Here is a 21726-nt window from a genome sequence, read left to right as displayed (position 1 = left end):
TATGAAATGCCTATAATATCTAGCATGACCTAAAAAAGATCTTACATCTTTTGGTTTTGTAGGTATGGGCAGTGTTAGAATTACCTCTATCTTAGTCGGATCCACTTGTATTCTTGCAGATGATATAAAATGACCAAGCACCACTCCTTCCTACATGAGCATGAAATATTTCTCACTATTGAGTGATAGATTATGTTCTTTCTATCTAACAAGAACCTTTTCAAGATTCATCAAAGCTTCTTCAAAGGTGACTCCAAATGTTGTGAATGATCCATGTATATTTCCATGCAATCATGTGATATATCAGCAAAAATGTTGATCATTACTCATTGAAATGTTGCATGGGCATTACACAAGCCAAATGGCAAGACAAAATATGCAAAAGTACCCCATGGGAGTGTAAATGTGGTTTTATCTTGATCTTCAAGAGCTATACTTATCTGATTGTAACCACTATAACCATCTAGAAAAGAAAAGTATTTCTTACCAACCAGAGTGTCCAGAACTTGATCAATGAATCGTAAAGGAAAGTGATCCTTTTTTATTGCTTTATTCAATTCTCTATAATCTAAACAAATCTACCATTTTCCTCCCTTTTTAGGTATTATGACTAGAGGTGAAACCTGTCTACTATTAGATATAGGATATATAAAACTAGCATCAAGCAATTTTTGCAATTTAGTTTTAACTATTTCTTTGAGGATTGGATTAATCCTTCTCTAGGGTTGACAAAGTGGTAGGCACCCTTCATTGATGTATATTCTATGACTGCATAATGTAGGACTCAACCCTTTCATATCCCCATAGTCCCATGCAAAAGCCTTTTCATGTTTTTGAAGAAGCTCTATTAACTATTTCATTTGTGTAGAAGACAATTTGATATTGACATGGAGATTATGACCTTTTGACAACTTAATAGTAGTTGTAAGATCAACTATAGCAGCTTTAGAGATTGGACTTGTATCTAGTTCACATGGTAAGAGCTAATGAATAATGTATGGCTCCTTGAGAAAAAAACAACTCTCATTACACTGCTCATATGTAGTTAATTCTAACATAGAGCTATCAAATACATCTTTTTCTACCACACAAGTATTATTAAGAATACTCTGAATTACTAAATCTTCTTCCTATAGCTTTAGAAAAGACTGTCTATGTAACATCATAAGCTATGTTATAGAGTTTAACTCTTGTTCTCCATCCCCTAAATTTGGTCATGCAGATGTACTTAAATCTAGTTGTGGTTGTGTTGGAGGATATAGATCAAATTTCTTTATTTCTTGTCCATTGGATATGGTCATAATCCTTGACCTACAACTTATATTTGCATTAATTGTAGCTAACCATGGTTGTCCTAAAATGATAGGGTAACTAGATAAATTGACTTTTGGAGATAGGATCATGAAATCTATAGGGTGCTCTAGAGAGTCTTGGGTTACTACTATGTCTTCTATCATCCCATTAGGAGTGATAGTAGAACTATCTGCAAGTTTTAGAATTGTTGGTGTAGTTCTTAACCCTTCCATATTCAACTTTCTCATAGTATCCTTAGTCATGATATTTATAGTAGCACCAAGATCAATTAAAGCATTTTTAATAGACTGGCCATTTATAATCACATTCACAACTAGACTTCCTAGATCAGAATATTTAGGAATGATCAATTTTCCTAACATGATGTCAACTGATTGTCCTATGACATGGACTATAGTTGGATCCTTTTTTTTCCTCCCAAGATTTTTGAGAAAAGATTCTCTAATGGCTTTTCCATAAATAGGAACACCTTTAATATCTTGGAATAAGGGTATTTGAACATGCATGTTCTTTAACTCATCAATGATGTCAAAGGATTGTTCCTCTATTAGTGTAGGTTTACTTTGTATGAGCTTTTCTAAAAAAGGAGGTTCAATTGATATTTGAGTTTGAGCTGAGCTAGTTTCATTGGTTGGGTCAACCACTTGCAGCTTAGAAGTTACAAGTTCTGATGCTATAGGAGTACCTAGTATTTTAGTTATGAGAGGTAGTTTAGGCACTAGTAGGATTGTACTAGATCTCAAATGTATATATGCAACATTTAGAGTATAAGCAGGATATTGTTGAGCATTGAAAAAATACATTGGTTGTTGTGGTTGCTAGCTATTTGGATTTGGTTGAGGTTGTGTAAGCAAATGGATCTACTTTTGAGGTCCAAGACTTGAACGTGGAGGCATTAGTGTAGGTTGTTGAACTGAAAGTGGTAGTTGTGGTAATTGTGGATTACCAGTATTTTGGTTAGGCCATTGCTGAGGTCCTCTCCATTGGTTTGTAGACTGCTAATTCCCTTGGGGTTTTTGGAATTGGTTCAACTAATTTGGTCATTGATTGTTTTTCTGGTTTGGCCAAGAAGATTGGGAATTCTGAGACCATTAAGGTTGTTGTGGATTATTTTGCCAAGCATTATTCCAATTAGGTTAACTATATTGTGGAGGACCTTAGGTACTATGATTTTTCCATTGATTTCCATATAGATTTGAATTTTTTAAAGGGTCTTGAGGCAACCTTGACGTTGGGCCCATGGATGGCATTGAGCAACAAAGAATACTTGCTCATCCTCCCCATCTATCTTGATGTACTTAGTTGGAAGATGTTGGTTTTGCATGCTAGTGACCAATTTATACTGGCAATCTTTCTTCTACTTTTAGCAGTGTGGACAGTACTCCACTAATTGTACCTTATCTTCAGCATGCTTCCTCTTTGTAGTCATTGTGTCAAGATGTGTAGTGACATCATTTATGATGTCCTACTTGAAATCTAAGAGTAGATTAGATATCTCAAGCTTTGAAATACCTTGACTGATTCCTTTAATAGCTATAGTCCAATGTCCTCTTCCTTTCTTAATTGTTGACCTTGAGTAATTAAGATAGATTTTCTTAAGGTCATCCCAAGAAGATTGATATACATCACCACTAGTCATTAGGTCTAGTGCCTCTAGACAATTTTTGAATCCTCTAGCAGTACATGCTAAGGGTTCTTCTATAGTGTATACAAGAAACATGAAACATAGTCTTCCAATGTTTCATCCTCATCTTGTGATATTCTAAAAATATCATCTCCCCTTAAATCATTTTCTTTGCAATACTCTTTGTATTTTTCTAGAAAGAGAGTTTGCATTTCATCCCAAGTACCTGTTGTGTTAGCTCCTAATCCCATGAACCATCATAGAGCCAATTCTTTCACTGTTTCTAGAAACAACTTGATCTTATGGGCATCAATGTTGTAGTCAAAGTTATGACAAAGTATGTCAAATTCAAATAAGAAAGTATCAAGGTCTTCAGTTTCAAGGTCATAGAACTTTGGAAGAGTAGCTATAGGTATATTTTTGAGATTAGCTTTAGTTATGAGGCTTAGAAGAGGAAATGGAAAAGTAGTTTGTGTCGTTACTGGAAGTATTGGATTATGGGGTGGCTACTGAAAATGAACATTCGGTACTAGATTGTTAACAATTGGTGGATTTGGAATAGTACTATCACGGAAAATGGCCAAAAGTTTAGCAAAAGGTTGAAGACCACTTATATTTAGGGGTTCTACTCTTGAGGACAATTTTGTACGAAAAATAGGGTTTACATCCAAAAAAGGCAACTTAGCTTCTTCTTTAATTTCTTTGTTAAGATTAATAGGCTCCTATGGAAGAAATCTCCCATATTCATCTCATTGTCACCCTCTTCAATGCATGCAATTGAATTGGTGACTTGTTAATCAAGCAATAGTTTTGTGGTTTTCAACTAGCAAGCTAATCTAAAAATAAAGGACTCATAAAGGTTCCTAGTTTGATACCATCCATGTCAATGGCGCCAAAAATGCATTGTTTCATAATAGATCAAGATAAGCACACCATTATTCCTTTCTCAAGGGTACTATGTCCATTTTTGAGAACTATCAATTCCATCATGAAAAATACACTTGAATTGTCAAATCCAAGGATGTAGGACTTGAAATGGGTCAGCACGATATATGCACTAAGTTCCTTAAAGAGTCTTAACACCTATGTTGTAAGAGAGTAAAATGCATGAAATGAATCCATACTACTGATACAGAACACTAAACACACTTAGACTAACAATAGATAACTATAAAAACTTCAGAAAAGGAGTTCTAAACTGGTTAACAATTCAAACATCCACTATGATCATTTTCCACAAGTGTTGTAGGAACTTTCATAGTAACTATGTTGCAAGACCAATATAGTAAATCTAGCTTATAGTAGGAAATTGCAAGAAATGAATCTACTCTACCTAAATCTAGTCCACCTCCCAAGTGGGCCCCCTTGGTTGGCTTCAACTAACTAAGAACACAATAGGTATTCCAAAATCACTCCCTCATTATAATTCTTCTTTGATTACATGACTGGATAACTCACAAAGAATAGGAAAGAGCAACTTCCAAATCTCAAACTAGTAATATTTCATTAAGTTTTCATCTCCTCCCCTCAAGACAACCCCTTCTTCCTTATATATAGAGGTTTGGATAATTATTACAAACATAGCATAAAAATTATGAACAATCATCACCAGAAAAGAAGGCGAAATGTCAATCATGACATAAAACATTGATTAAGTAACAGAATAATAGCTTGCAGGAAATATAATAAGTCAAGTCTTCCTAGTTTTTCTAAACAATTATGCTCCTTGCAAACATGGCTTATCATCCAAAACTGATCTTCACTTGTTTTTCCATGAACAGTCTTCATTACTTCCTCCTTTAATATGATGATCACCACTCTTCATGCCACTTCCCTAAAAATTAGAAACATTCGAAACATATGCACAACAACATTTCTACTTTTATTCAAACATTAGAACATAGCTTAAAATATTTATATGAAATACTGCACATTATGTATAATATTAAGCAAAGTATGTTATATCCACTATCTATAAGTTTAATAGGTTCTAGCCGTGCCTAGCATAAGTTTACAAGATATTTAAAACAAATATGTTGGGAATGTTTTTCACAAGGCTCAAAGAGTAAGTTCAAACTATATAAAAACTATATCAAATTTAAGACATTAGTATGCCTCATCACCATCCATGAGGTGCACATACCAAAAAAAACACTTCATTACTATAAGGGATAATAATATCCATTCATTAGTTACACAATACACACACACACACACACACACACACACACACACACACAAACACAAAATTGTTAGTTCATGGAAATATATTTTTCAAGTTGTTAGTAGGGAAAATATTTCAAGATGGATTTGAATTTGCATAATATAATTTTATAGACCATCAACTGTCCTTCCTCTCTCTTCTATCTAGCTCTCTCATAGATCACCTAGGAAAAAAAAATTCCTATCCTTTGTTATCCATGATTCTCTTGATCTCTTCTCCATGGTTTCACAAAATAACATAATTCTCTATTTGATTGGATAATGGAGTCTTATCTTATCCTTTATGTACATGTTCTCACTCTTTTTAGGTGACCATTTGTGCTCTACTAATAGTATTTTCTTAAAGATTTTATGACTCGATGTTAGAAATTTCTTAGTTCATTTTAGAGTATCAAAGATTATTTTAGTGGTGAGTCTTCGCCATTTGGAAATCTCGTCTCATCAGTCAATTGTCATTTTTTCAATAGAGTATGTAACATTGGTCAATTGCATCATCATATATTTAGAAGATTTGGGTCCAATGCTAGTGCTACTCACCCATTAGTATTCACATGATTGGTCAAAAATCTTGATCCTGTCACCACTATACTATACATTTTGGATACAGTTATTTTAAAAAAAATTCCATCCTTTGCATGTTGTTTTCTTATTGGACAATGTTCTTTTGCCATTAGAATAACCAATTAATTTTCCCTTAGGTTGGGCATCACCTACCATTTTCTTGATGTGTGTCAACAACAAACCCTATTTAGCCAACTATTTTATATTTTGGGCTTACATAGGAAGGTACATTTCACCTACATTTGAAATTCCCTCTTGTTAATCACATGTGATTTTCCAACCTAATTTGGTAGTATATATACATTCATAAGATACTATTATTCTACACAATTCTCTATTTTCTAGTCTAGAGACTTGAGACTAGCATTTCTTATTGCTGCCAAAGTTTTAGAGTATTGAGTGAATTTCCCATTGACTCATGGATCATGGCTTTCATAAGAGGTAAGTGATTTTAAATTTATTTTTTATGTGCTACTATTTATTTTTAATTGTCCACTAGACATCTCACATGCTCACATAGGTTTGCAAATTTTAATGGGTAGTACCATAGACTATAGTACCCTAGTACCCTTTTTATGTGAATGAATCATATTATTATTATTATATGTAGTCTAAGTAATCTATTTTCATAGCCTTTGACTCATCACTCTTTGAGTCTTTTATTCAACAAGTTGATTTGTTTTTTTTGCAATCTTTATTGGCTTGCAATGTCAAACAAGAGAGGTTTTGGTAGGATCCCTAAAAGCCAAGAGAGGCCACCAAAATGCAGAACCTTATCTACATATTTTGGTGGTGGAAATGTTGGAAACCTATAAGATTCACAACTTACATCTCCAATGCACATTGAAAAGGGATATTCATCACAAGTTGGAGATCATTTTGAAGAAGTTCAAGTTGGTGAACCTGATATCTCAGTCAAGGACAAACTTGAACATGATTTGGAGGCACTTCCCCTGGGTAGGGAATCACAAAATAATATTATAGACTTGGATTTGGGTAAGAAAACCAAAAGTGATTCTATAAATAATTTTCATGCACAAAAGGGGAAAATAAAATTGGAATAAAAAAAAGATCGATCTCATTGGGATCTATCTAAAAGGAATTTTCAAATAGAATGGGTGGAAAAGTTTTGGTTCATTGAACAAGTGCCCAATCTGATTGATGGTGAGCCTCCTATAGAATGCAAATGTAATATTTGCACCAAGATAACAAAGAAGGAGAAGAAGTTGCAGCTTAAACTTGATACCGTAGAAAATTATGTCGGTAAAGTTTATAAATAGAGGTTGCAACTTACACTTGCAAATTCCCTTTCAGATCAAACAATTTTTTAGTTTACCACTAAAGATTAGCCAAGACCATTATTATTCATTTTCCTACCAAAAAAGTAATTTGCCTCTAACATTACGATCTCAGTTTTGGAAAGGAAAAAATAGTCATCATATATTTATCTGTCAGCAAGAAAAAAAAATTAATTTGCCACATTTAAAATGATTTTTGTTAGGAAAAGACAAAAATCACCAATATATAATATTTTATTTCCCTACATGGAACAAAAATGACTCCTCAGCATTAAAATTTTCCCACCCATAAATGTTGGATTCGCCAACATTTTAGGCATTTTTTTCAGGTGGGATTTCTTAAATTTAAACCTATAGAGTATCCTATTATAATGTGCACTTCAAGATGTTAAAACTAATTTACCATCCTTATTTTCAATGTAAAACACATTCATGTAAGGGGTGACAAATACAAGATTATTTCTAGGGTGCCCCATTTTACTCTCTTAAAGTATCATCACAATTGCCTTTAGAGGAAGTGAGAAAGTAGGAATGCAATGTTCATGTTAAATAATTTGAGATGAGATTGATTAAATATGAATCATTAGATTAATTATTAACCCTAAATATGGTTATTTTCTAATTCACATGGGTGAATATTCATGGCAGTAGGGTTTTACAATGTATTTAGATAGTTCTTTCAATGTTAGTTATTTTGTATACTTTGTATGGTTATTTGGTGTTCTTACTTGTGAGATCACATGATCATTATTGTACACAATTCTATATAACTATTCAATTATTATATTGTATCTAAGAGTAAGGGACCTAAGCTTCGATGAGTAGATATAAGATGATTGAGCAAATTAAACTTCATGATGTTTACCTTATACATAAGTATTTATTTTTTTTAACCATTAAAATATAAAAGAATTTCAAAATGGATATGTATTGACATTTGAAACTACTCATTAAGTTTTTTAATGGTATTCTCCATTAAAGAATCAACAAAAAAACTATTATAATATAATAAGAATTATATGTAACAAGATTTTTTTATAATTACAAATTATAACTAATTAAGATCTTAATTAAAATTTGATTATTAAAAGTAATGAAATTATCTTAATATGTGAATCTCAAGGGAATAAGTTGTTAGAAAATCTCCTCTAAACCATATAAAATTACCTTAGTCGCAATAAATTATTTAAAATAAAATTACTTTTTTTTTAATAAATAAAATAAGATATTAATTACTTGAAATGTTTTTAAACATCAACTTGCAATGCAAAGATAAAACATGATATTCAAAGTAGAATACTTGATAAATATATATATGATTGTGGACTCTAAATTCATTGTGATGGTGTAGAAAGAGCTTGTACAAGCATAAATATAAAAAGATAATAATTATTTATTTTAATTATTATTACATCTTAATATTGAAGAACTTGTACATTTGAGTATTAAAAGATGAAATAATTTATTTTAGATCTTATTAAATCTTAACTTAAACTTCTAAATCTCACCTAATATAGTTTTTCTAAGTTCAATTGCAAAAGAAAACAATATATCAGGGGAAGGAAGTGTCTTATTCACACTCTCCCTTTCCAAAAATATTTGCTTCCATGCCCAAATATTTGGGAATTTCTCCTACAAATCAATCTTAAACCTTCCTAAACTCTTTGTTGCATTAAACCACAATGTAAAAGGAAAGAATGTTATATCTGCTAATCCAAAATTGTCTCCATCAAAGTAATTTTTTCCCTTTCAACCCTTCTTCTAATATTGTTAAATTATGTATGATGTTGCTCTTGGCTCTTTCTTGTGCTTCTTCTTTGGTTTTCATTACTTTTTCACCAAGGGAACATACCTAAAATAAAATCATTATGACAACATCAAATTAAGAATGAACATAATAAAACCTACATATTGGTATTAGTACGAACATAACATATTTATATTGTACACTAAACTTGAGTTGATGTTGTTTTGAGATTTGGTTATAAACATGCAATTTATTGGCTTATTCACTAAAATAAACATGGGAGAATGAAGTGGATGTTGACATTGTAGTCAAGTTTGTTATTAGTGACACACACTTATTCAAATAGTAAGTATCTACTAAGCTTATTGTATAGTTAGCAATATTAACCAAGTAATTCATACTATACTGAGTTATATAGTTGCTACTAAGTTCAAGCTACAGTATTTAGTTTGTGCTAATTAGTTTCTACTAGGTTAGTGATTATCAGTGTAAACTGAGCTTCTTAGTGTTTACCGAGTTTCTCAGTGCAAACTGAGTTGTGTAGTGCTTATCGAGTTCACAATTATAGTGATATGAATCTAGTGTTGACCAATCCACATAGTATTAACCAAGTGATTCAGTTTATACCAATCTCGTTGTGATAGCATTGACCAAGCTATGCAGTGTGAATCCAGTGATTCAGTTTATTTGTCGAGTTTCACAATATTCACCAAGTCACTAGTGTAGACCCAGTTCAAACTACTTGGAAGTGATCAGTATGGACTGATCTTCTACATCTATTGAAAGCATGATGATGTCAAGCATTGATAGTGGATGCTGAGTATTAGAACCTCACCAAGTTAGTCTTCAGAACCCGAGTTCTTGTAGTTGGGCCAACTTTGTGTATTTTGTGTATACTTATATTGTGGCTGACTTTGTTGAATTGTAATTTGGATTGGTATATATGTAATGTATTGTATCACATCCAAAATAAGTATTGAACATAATGTAACAATCAGAGAAGAGAAAAAGTGCAAAGTTAAAAGGTTACAATAGTATAAGGAGCAAGAAAGATTTATCTATCATAGCAAGGTGATCATTACACTCAAATAAATCTCACTCAACAAACCAAGTTGCAGATCAGAGATCAGCTATTGTTTCATCCTAATAGGTGGATCAGTTAAATCTTTTCACAAGGTAAACTTAATAGTCTTTTGTAAATCTCTTTACTAAGTGCATACTTCATTGTATGTCTGTAAATCCTTTTGCAAGGTGAACCTAGCAGTCCTTATTGCTCCTAACTGGGAAGACCATCAAAAGTGATCATTGTAAGCCTTAAAAGGCCAACTTTATACTGCAGTACTAAAGCTTGTGGGTATCATCCCCACCCTAGTTTTACTTTCTATTTGGAAGGTATCTAGGTCACCATATTGTGTGTCAAACTGTTATGAATGTTTTAATGGTTTTAGTTTTTCATGCATGCAATTAGATTAGAATACACATGAAGGATTAATTGGTAAATAAAGGATTAATTTTTATTGGTTACTAATTCACCCCTCCCCTCTCAGTAACTTAGCCTATCATATATATTTCCAATAGTGGAGATAACTCAATAATCTAATGTGAGTTTTTAAGTGTTAAGTGGGAAAAAATGGTACATTTAATGGTAAAGTTCACTTGATTTGAATCATTTAAATGTGTGAAAAGTTGTTACTACTCACAAATTCTTCCTCAAATTATTGGGAAAATTCTACCCACTCTTGATGTGGGTTGTATGTTTTGTGTAATAGGGTTGTTCATTGACATAGACTTGTTGTATGTGGTATCTTGGTGACCTTTGGAATGTTTTGAGTGGTATATTTTTGGTCTATGTCTCTCTACCTTTTAAGCTTGTTGTAAAGGGGCCAATACCCTAATTTGTTGCATAATCAATCAAAAACATGTACAATATAGCGAGAAAAGCATTCTTACATACTATGATTTTTCAATGATATTGTAGTATAATAAAAAGATGCACTAAAGGATCATAGTTCAATTATTTGCGCAATATTAGTGAGGCTATTGGCATGTTACTTGATTACATGATCCATCAAGATTCAATCCCCTAGAATTTGAGAAAGAAAAAATAATATGATAATCTTTGTTAGAATTAAAGATAGTGTAACTGAGAGGGGGGGTGAATCAGTTACTCCCAAAATTTAATTCACAAATCCCTTAGATGTCTTGAAGATCTAGTTACTACTTGTACTTGGTAAATAATTGTTGTAACTCAATAAATTAAACTATTACTTTCTTTTCAAGCATTCATGCATGTAACTGAAAATAAACTGACCACAAGAGACACTAGATCTAACTTGGAAACCCAATATGGGAAAAACCACCAAGTAACTAGTTACCAATTTTTCACTCTTATGAAGTGAGCCCTATTAGGAGCCAACCTTGTTAAAGGTTATAATACACACTATTAGGTGTGACTCTGTTAGAGGATTTAATCACCCTGCTAGGAGTGGCCTTGCTAGAGGTCTTTTGAACAATTCAACTAAACTGTAACCTTGTTAGAGGATTTACAAAATGGCTGTTAAACCAACTCTATAAAGAGATTTGAAATCAATGCTACAATGGTTAGAAAGAAACAATGAATTGACCTAAACAAGATGCAACTAAATTTTTTGGATACAGGTCTCTGTTCAGCATCATTAGATCCTCCTTGATCAAATATGGCTCTGCTACTTCTCAATGATCTCTAATCATCCTTCGAATCTAATATCACAATAATTAGTCTTCATATCACATTAACTTCTCATTTTTGTATACTACAATTAAAATTCACAACTTGACTTCTTACTTATACCATTTAGATTGTCAAGTTGGCCTATTTACATGTTTCATTTACCAATAAACCATTCATCAGTCGGCTACAGATATTATTCTTAAACAAATAAATGTTCTATACTGGTCGACCTTGCTCTATAAATACTGCTTCTAGGAATTTCTTGAGTTAACCATCTTGACTCGATTAACATTGCAATATCCTTAAAATTCTTTGTCTGCCAAGTGTACTCAATAAGAACTACTTTTACCAAATTACCTTTGATGACTGAGTGAACTCAGTAAGAACGAAATTTTTATCATATTTCCTTTGATTACCGAGTGATCTTGGTAAGAACTACTTTCTTCATGTTTTCTTCGATTATTGAGTGAGCTTGGTAAGAGCTAAATTTCTTTGATTACCTTGAAGGCTCGGTAACCAGCTATCTACTCGGTAGACACTACAAGCTATCTTTACTAACCTTTTGGGCTTGGTAGACACTCTCTATTTCCTTGCTAACCTTCTGAGCTCAGTAGACACTATCCTTTTCTTTTTTGACTTTTTGAGTTCGGTAGGCACTATCTAATGACTGATATGACATTTGTGTGACATCAAAGACAACACACAATTGAACAATTGTAACCAACAATCTCCCTCTTTGGCATTGATGGCAACACAACATGTCATTTCAGAATGAAATTTGAAAACAAGTCTTTTAATGACAAAACTCCCTCTTAAACAAACTCTTATTATTTGCAAATTTCAGAAAGATATGACAATATATATTCTCCCTCTTTGATAACACATGCCAAAGATAACTCAAAACAACTGAATAGCATTGTACCTGATGTATTAATTTATATGCAATGTCTTCATTGGTTTGCTACATCAACTGATAGATCTTCAATTCTATTTCTATTGATGCATCACAAAGATGTATTTTAGTGAGCTTCAGATAAGGGAATGACTCCTAACTTACCTCTTAGATACAAGAATGCATCTTTAGGTTAAGGCTTTGTGAATATGTCAGTAATTTGTTCCTTTATATGCACATATTCCAATCTTATTTCCTTTTCTTGACCAATTCTCTAACAAAGTGACACTTTATGGAAATGTGCTTGCTTTTTGAATGCATCAATGGATTTTTGGAGATGTTAATTGTACTTGTATTATCACAAAACATAACAACTGGTTCTATAATTTCTTACTTCATACCTTTCAATAATTGTTTAAACCACACAATGTTTGAGCAATTTACTGCTACTGCAACATATTCAGCTTCTGCTATGGATTGAGATGTACAATTCTGCTTTTTGCTTGTCCAAGAAACCAACCTTTTTTCAAGAAAGAAAGCTCCTCCACTTGTGCTCTTTCTATCATCAATATTTCCTGCCCAATCTACATCAGTGAACACATTTAAATCCAATTTTCCTCCAAGTTTATACCATAATCCATATACTTCAATTCCTTTCAAGTATCTCATGATCCTTTTGAATGCCATCATGTGATTTTCTTTTGGTTTTCCTGAGAATCCTTCTACAATTCTTATTGCAAGGGCAATGTCTGGTCTTATGTGCACTACATATTGCAACTTTCCAATCATAGATCTATACAATGTTTGATCTACTTCCTTTGATTCATCATCCTTGGTAAGTTTTAATCTGGTACACATGGGAGTCCCAATTGGTTTACAGTCTTCCATACCAAAAAAATTCAGTATCTCCTTGATGTATTTAGATTGAGTGATGTAGATGCCATTCTTACTTTTCTGAATTTGAAGACCAACAAAGAACTTTATCTCACCAAACATTGACATTTCAAATTCCTTGTTCATTTGTTCTAAAATTCTTTGCAAAGATCATCATTGCCTGTGAACAAAGTATCATCTACAAATATTTATGTCAAAACAATTTTATTATCTGGTCCTTCCTTTATGTACAAACTAATATTGTCATTAGTTCTTTGAAAACCAATCTGAATAAGATAGTTATGCAATCTTTCATACCATGCTCTAGGGGCTTGCTTTAGACCATATAATGCTTTATGCAAATTGAAGACCATGTCCTTCTTGTTTGGATCAACAAAACCTTCAAGATGCTCAATGTAATCCTCTTCATCCAATATGCCATTAAGAAATGCTGACTTAACATCCATCTGATAAAATTTGTATCTTTTGAATGCACCATATGCAAGTAAGCTTCTAACACCTTCCAATCTTGCAACAGGAGAAAAAGTTTCTCCGTAGTCTACACCTTCTTCTTGTGAATATCCTTTGCATACTAGTCTAGCTTTGTTCCTTGATACCTTACCATCTTCATTTAGTCTATTTCTAAATACCCACTTTGTTCCAATCACATTCTTGTCTTTGGGTCTAGGTACAAGAGTCCATGTTTTATTTTTCTCTATCTGTTCTATCTCTTCATTCATAGCTTCAATCCAACTTTCATTGTCTAGTGCATCTTTGACATTTCTGGGTTCAAAATCAGCAAGTAAACAAGTTCCTTTCAACTTACTTCTTGTCATTGTTCCTTCTGATTTATCACCAATGATCTGATCTGGTGCATGATGCTTTCTGACATATTTAGCTAACACAGGCTCCTTTCCTTTTGAATGAATTGCATTCTTGTCCTTCTGTCTCTCAACTTTTGGTTCTGATTCAAGTTGCTCGGGCTTGGTAGATGCTAACTTGGTAGCTTTTGTTTGCAACTCGAGTTCTTGCAGCTTGGTAGATGCTGACTCAGTTTGAACTTCTTGTGACTCGGTTAATGAAGACTCTAGAGTTGAGGATTCCTGATTGATAGGTATACTTGGTATTGTGTCAGGTTTAATGTAAACAAATCTTCTATAGTCTTTAGGTTCCTTTTTACTTTCTTCTTCTGTTCTTTCTGCAACCTCATCAACTTTCACATGTGCACTTTCTATAACTTTGTGAGTAGATAAATTCAAACATCTATATGCTTTGCTTTTGCAAGAGTATCCCAAAAATATTCCTTCATCACTTTTTACATCAAATTTACCTTTCCTAGATTCTTTCAAAATGTAACATTTGCTTCCAAATACCTTTAGATAACTTACATTGGGTTTGTAGCAATACCACAATTTATAGGGTGTTTTGAATGAGTCCTTCTTCAGCTATACTCAGTTCAATGTATGAACTACAGTGTTGAAGGATTCCTTCTAGTATTTGATAGTAATGTCTTTCTCAATCATTAGAGTTCTTGCACAATCCATGATAGATATGTTTCTTCTTTCTGCTATTCCATTTTGTTCAGGAGTTCTAGGTGTTGAAACCTATCTTTTGATTCATCTTGCAATACAAAAGTTATTGAACTCATGTGAAATGAATTCACCACCTTTGTTAGACTTTAGGCATTTCAATCTTTTGCTAGTTTCCTTTTCTACTCTGGCCAAATGCCATTTGAACTTTTCAAATGCTTCTGATTTCTCTCTAAGGTACATGACAGTTATCATTCTTGAATAATCATCAACAAATAGAATGAAGAATTTTTCACCAGTATAACTTTCAATGCCAATAGGTCCACACAAATCAGTATGCACAATTTCTAGAACTTCTTCAGTCTGATAGTTCTTGCTTTTAAAACTAGTCTTTTCCATTTTACCAATTTGACAATTCTTGCATAGACCAACCTCACGTTTCTTTATGTCAAGAATACCTCTTACTTTTCTAAATTTACTAATCTTTATTAAGTTGTCAAAGTTTACATGACACAACCTCCTATGCCATAACCAACTTTCTTCAATTTGAGCAATGAAACATGAACATTCACCAAGTTCAAGATAAAATAAGTTACCTTTTGTTTGAGTGCCAAATCCAATTAGCTTTCCTTTGCCATCTAGTAATCTTGTTTTTCCATGCATGAATTCTACCTTGAATCCATTATTGAGTAGTTGTGCCACACTAAACAAATTATGCTTTAGTCCTTCTACCCAATATGCATTATCACACACAAGTTCCTTGGTTAGAGAGATTCTTCCTTTTCCTCTTATACAACAAGGTTCACTTTTACCAAATCTTACACTGCCACCATCATAGTCTTCAAAATATTCAAACTTAGTTTTATCACCAGTCATGTGATGAGAACAACCACTATCTATGATCCATGTATCATTTTTTCTCATATGAGAAATTAGTGTCATTTCCTCATCATTATCAAATTCATCTTTTATAGCAATGTAGACAATTTCATCTTCTTCTTCATCATCAAAATCATTGAAATCTTTTGCTATAAAACATGTTTTCTTACCTTTATCCTTGAAAGATTTGAAGTCTTTCTTGCCATTGTACTTGTGACCTTTCTTTTCATCTTTGTTCTCCTTATTTGGGCACCTAGCAACAATATGTCCAATTTCTTCATAAGAGAAACAAATTAGAGTAACTTTACCTTTGTATTTTCCTTTGCCTCTTGAATATTTTCTTGCTAGTAGAGCTTCAACCACTTCAAGATCACTGTCTAAACTTTGTTCTGATTCTTCATCAGTTTCTGATTGTGGTTCCTTCATCTTTTCCCCTTTTTCTTTGAGTGAAAGCTTGGCTTCAAATGCTGACTTCAACATTCTTGGTAGCTGGAACATAGTTGTCATAGTTGTCTAGTTCAAATGCAGTCAATCTTGCAACTATGACCTCTAAATTTATTTTATGATTTCCTTCACATCTCCTTTCTTGAATTGCAAAAACTCTAATTGCATAAATGGGAAGTAGAGTTCTAAGAACTTACTTATAACTATCTCCTCACTAATATCTCCTCCAAATGCTTTGATTTCTCTAACACATGCTTTAACTCTTTCAACATACTTTGTAATTTTTTCATCCTCTCTCATCCTCATTTGGTCAAATTGTCCTCTCAAACTTTTTTCTTTGTCTCTTCTCACAATATCATCTCCTCCATAGATTTCTTTCAACTTGTTCCACATTTCAAAGGTAGTTTTGCAATCCTTGATGTCATCAAATTCTTCATAACTCAGAGCAGATGCTATATCTATCATCATGTTGCTGTGAGTTTTCTTTTCAGCAATATCATTGACAGATAATATACCAATAGGTTTTGCATATTTTTCATCAAGGTACTTTAGTCTTGTATCTCCAATAGAAGCTAGATGAAGTCTCATCAATCCTTGCAATGCTGAGAAGTTGTCCTTATTAAGTCTTGAAATTTCTCTTTTGTAAGACATCCTGATCTTTAGCTTAGATCCTTGAAATATTTTCCTGTAAGCACCAAAAGCTCTAATACCAGTTGTTGGAATTAAAGATAGTGTAACTGAGAAGAGGAGTGAATCAGTTACTCCCAAAATTTAATTCACAAATCCCTTAGATGTCTTGAAGATCTAGTTACTGCTTGTACTTGGAAAATAATTACTATAACTCAATAAATTAAACTATTACTTTCTTTTCAAGAATTCATGCATGTAACTGAAAATAAAGTGAACACAAGAGACACTAGATTTAACACGAAAATTCAATATGAGAAAAACCACCAAGTAACTAGTTACCAATTTTTCACTCTTCTGAAGTGAGCCCTATTAGGAGCCAACCCTGTTAAAGGTTATAATACACACTGTTAGGTGTGACCTTGTTAGAGGATTTAATCACCCTGCTAGGAGTGGCCTTGCTAGAGGTCTTTTGAATAATTCAACTGAACTGTCACCTTGTTAGAGGATTTACAAAATGGTTGTTAAACCAACTCTATTAAGAGATTTGAAATCACTGCTACAATGGTTAGAAAGCAACAATGAATTGACCTAAACAAGATGCAACTGAATTTGTTGGATACATGTCTCTGTTCAGCATCATTAGATCCTCCTTGATCAAATATGGCTCTGTTGCTTCTCAATGATCTCTAATCATCCTTCAAATTTGCTTCCACAATAATCAGTCTTCATAGCACATTAACTTCTCATTTTTGTATACTACAATTAAAATTCCCAACTTGACTTCTTACTTATACCATTCAAATTATCAAGTCGGTCTATTTACATGTTTCATTTACCAATAAATCATTCATCAGTCGGCTATAGATATTATTCTTAAACAAATAAATGTTCTATATTGGCTGACCCTACTCGGTAAATACTGCTTCCAAGAATTTCCTGAGTTAACCATCTTGACTCAGTTAACATTGCAATATCCTTAAAATCCTTTGTCTGCCGAGTTTACTCGGTAAGAACTACTTTTACCAAATTACCTTTGATAACCGAGTGAACTCGGTAAGAACTAAATTTCTATCATATTTCCTTTGATTATCGAGTAATCTCGGTAAGAATTTCTTTTTTCATGTTTTCTTTGATTATCGAGTGACCTCGGTAAGAGCTAAATTTTTTTCATTACCTTCAAGGCTCGATAACTAGTTGTCTACTCAGTAGACACTGCAAGTTATCTTTACTAACCTTTTGGGCTCGGTAGACACTGTCTATTGCCTTGCTGACCTTCTGAGCTTGGTAGAAACTGTCCTTTGCTTTTTTTACTTTCTGAGTTCGGTAGGCACTATCTAATGACTGATATGACATTTGTGTGACATCAAAGATAACACACAATTGAACAATTGTAACCAACAATATCCCTCTTTGGCATTGATGGAAATACAACATGTCATAGCAGAATGAAATTTGAAAATAAGTCTTTTAATGACAAAACTCCCTCTTACACAAACTCTTATTATTTGCAAATTTCAAAAAGATATGACAATATATATTCTCCCTCTTTGACAACACATGCCAAAGATAATTCAAAACAACTGAATAGCATTGTACCTAATGTACTGATTTATATGCAACGTCTTCATTGGTTTTTTGCATCAATTGATAGATCTTTAATTCTATTTCTATTGATGCATCACTAAACTATATTTTAGTGAGCTTTAGATAGGGAAATGACCCCCAACTTACCTCTTAGATACAAGAATGAATCTTTAGGTTAAGGCTTTGTGAATATGTCAGCAGTTTGTTCCTTTGTATGCACATATTCTAATCTTATTTCCTTTTCTTGCACCAATTCTCTAACAAAGTGATACTTTATAGCAATGTGCTTGCTTTTTGAATGCATCACTGGATTTTTGGAGATGTTAATTGCACTTGTATTATCACAAAACATAACAACTGGTTCTATAATTTCTTGCTTCATACCTTTCAATAATTGTTTAAACCACACAATGTTTGAGCAATTTACTGTTGCTGCAACATATTCAGCTTTTGTTGTGGATTGAGATGTACAATTCTACTTTTTGCTTGTTCAAGAAACCAACCTTTTTCCAAGAAAGAAAGCTCCTCCACTTGTGCTCTTTCTGTCATCAATATTTCCTACCCAATCTACATCAGTGAACACCTTTAAATCCAATTTTCCTCCAAGTTTGTACCATAATCCATATTCTTCAGTTCCTTTCAAGTATCTCATGATCCTTTTGATTGCCATCATGTGATTTTCTTTTGGTTTTGCTGAGAAATATCCTGCAATTCCTACTGCAAGGGCAATGTCTGGTCTTGTGTGCACTACATATTGCAACTTTCCAATCATAGATCTATACAATGTCTAATCTACTTCCTTTGATTCATCATCCTTGGTAAGTTTTAATCCAGTACACATGGGAGTCCCAACTGGTTTGCAGTCTTCCATACCAAAAATTTTCAATATCTCCTTAATGTATTTAGATTGAGTGATGTAGATGCCATTCTTAATTTGTTGAATTTGAATACCAACAAAGAATTTTATCTCACCAAACATTGACATTTCAAATTCCTTGTTCATTTGTTCAAAGAATTCTTTGCAAAGATCATCATTGCCTATGAACAAAGTATCATCTACAAATATTTATGTCAAAACAATTTTATTATCTGGTCCTTCCTTATGTGCAAACTGCTATTGTCATTAGTTCTTTGAAAACCAATCTGAATAAGATAGTTATGCAATCTTTCATACCATGCTCTAGGGGCTTGTTTTAGACCATATAATGCTTTATGCAACTTGCAGACCATGTCCTTCTTGTTTGGATCAACAAAACCTTCAGGTTGCTCAATGTAAACCTCCTCCTCCAATATGCCATTAAGAAATGCTGACTTGACATCCATCTGATAAACTTTGTATCTTTTGAATGTAGCATATGCAAGTAAGGTTCTAACACCTTCCAATCTTGCAACAGGAGCAAAAGCTTCTCCATAGTCTACACCTTCTTCTTGTGAATATCCTTTGCATACTAGTCTAGCTTTGTTTCTTGATACCTTACCATCTTCATTTAGTCTATTTCTGAATTCCAATCACATTCTTGTCTTTGGGTCTAGGTACAAGAGTCCATGTTTTATTTTTCTCTATCTATTCTATCTCTTCATTCATAGCTTTAATCCAACTTTCATTGTCTAGTGCATCTTTGACATTTCTGGGTTCAAAATTAGCAAGTAAACAAGTGCCTTTCAACTTACATCTTGTCATTGTTCCTTCTGATTTATCACCAATGATATGATCTGGTGCATGATGCTTTCTGACATATTTAGCTAACATGGGCTCCTTGCCTTTTGAATGAATTGCATTCTTGTCCTTCTGTCTCTCAACTTCTGGTTCTGATTCAAGTTGCTCAAGCTTGGTAGATGCTAACTCGGTAGCTTTTATTTGCAACTAGGCTTCTTGTAGCTCAATAGATGCTGACTCAATTTGAACTTCTTGTGACTCGATTAATGAAGACTTTGGAGTTGAGGATTCTTGATTGATAGGTATACTTGGTATTGTGTCAGGTTCAATGGGAACAAAGCTTCTGTAGTCTTTAGGTTCTTTTTTGCTTTCTTCTTCTGTTCTTTCTACAAACTCATCAACTTTCACATGTGCACTTTCTATTACTTTGTGAGTAGATAAGTTCAAACATCTATATGCTTTACTTTTGCAAGAGTATCCCAAAAATATTCTTTCATCACTTTTTACATCAAATTTACCTTTCCTAGATTCTTTCAAAATGTAACATTTGTTTCCAAATACCTTTAGATAACTTACATTGGGTTTGTATCCATACCACAATTAATAGAGTGTTTTGAATGAGTCCTTCTTCAGCTGTACTCAGTTCAATGTATGAACTACAGTGTTGATGGCTTCCTTCCAGTATTTGATAGCAAGGTCTTTCTCAATCATTAGGGTTCTTGCACAATCCATGATAGATCTATTTCTTCTTTCTGCTATTCCATTTTGTTCAGGAGTTCTAGGTGCTGAAACCTATCTTTTGATTCCTCTTGCAATACAAAAGTTATTGAACTCATGTGAAATGAATTCACCACCTCTGTCAGACCTTAGGCATTTCAATCTTTTGCCAATTTCTTTTTCTACTCTGGCCAAATACCATTTGAACTTTTCAAATGCTTCTGATTTCTCTCTAAGGTACATGACAGTCATCATTCTTGAATAATCATCAACAAATAGAATGAATAATTTTTCACTAGTATAACTTTCAATGCCAATAGGTCCACACAAGTCAGTATGCACAATTTCTAGAACTTCTTTAGTCTAATAGTTCTTGCTTTAAAACTAGTCTTTCCCATTTTACCAATTTGACAATTCTTGCACAGACCAACCTCACGTTTCTTTATGTCAGGAATACATCTTACTTTCCTAAATTTACTAATCTTTATTAAGTTGTCAAAGCTTACATGACACAACCTCCTATGCCATAACCATCTTTCTTGAATTTGAGCAATGAAACATGAACATTCACCAAGTTCAAGATAAAATAAGTTACCTTTTGTTTGAGTGCCAGATCTAATCAACTTTCCTTTGCCATCCAGTAATCTTACTTTTCCATGCATGAATTCTACCTTGAATCCATTATTGAGTAGTTGTGCCACACTCAAAAAATTGTGCTTTAGTCCTTCTACCCTATATGTATTATCACACACAAGTTCTTTCATTAGAGAGATTCTTCCTTTTCCTCTTATACAACAAGGTTCATTGTTACCAAATCTTACTCTACCACCATCATAGTCTTCAAAATATTCAAACTCAGTTTTATCACCAGTCATGTGATGAGAACAACCACTATCTATGATCCATGTATCAATTTTTCTCATATGAGAAATTAGTGCCATTTCCTCATCATTATTAGATTCATCTTTTATAGCAATGTAGACAATTTCATCTTCTTCTTCATCATTAGAATCATTGAAATCTTTTTCTATAAAACATGTTTTC

Source organism: Cupressus sempervirens, chromosome 11 (genome assembly GCF_028749045.1).
Source record: "Cupressus sempervirens isolate cs-2001-9-10 chromosome 11, ASM2874904v1, whole genome shotgun sequence".
Classification (NCBI taxonomy): domain Eukaryota; kingdom Viridiplantae; phylum Streptophyta; class Pinopsida; order Cupressales; family Cupressaceae; genus Cupressus; species Cupressus sempervirens.
This window is presented reverse-complemented; position numbering follows the sequence as displayed.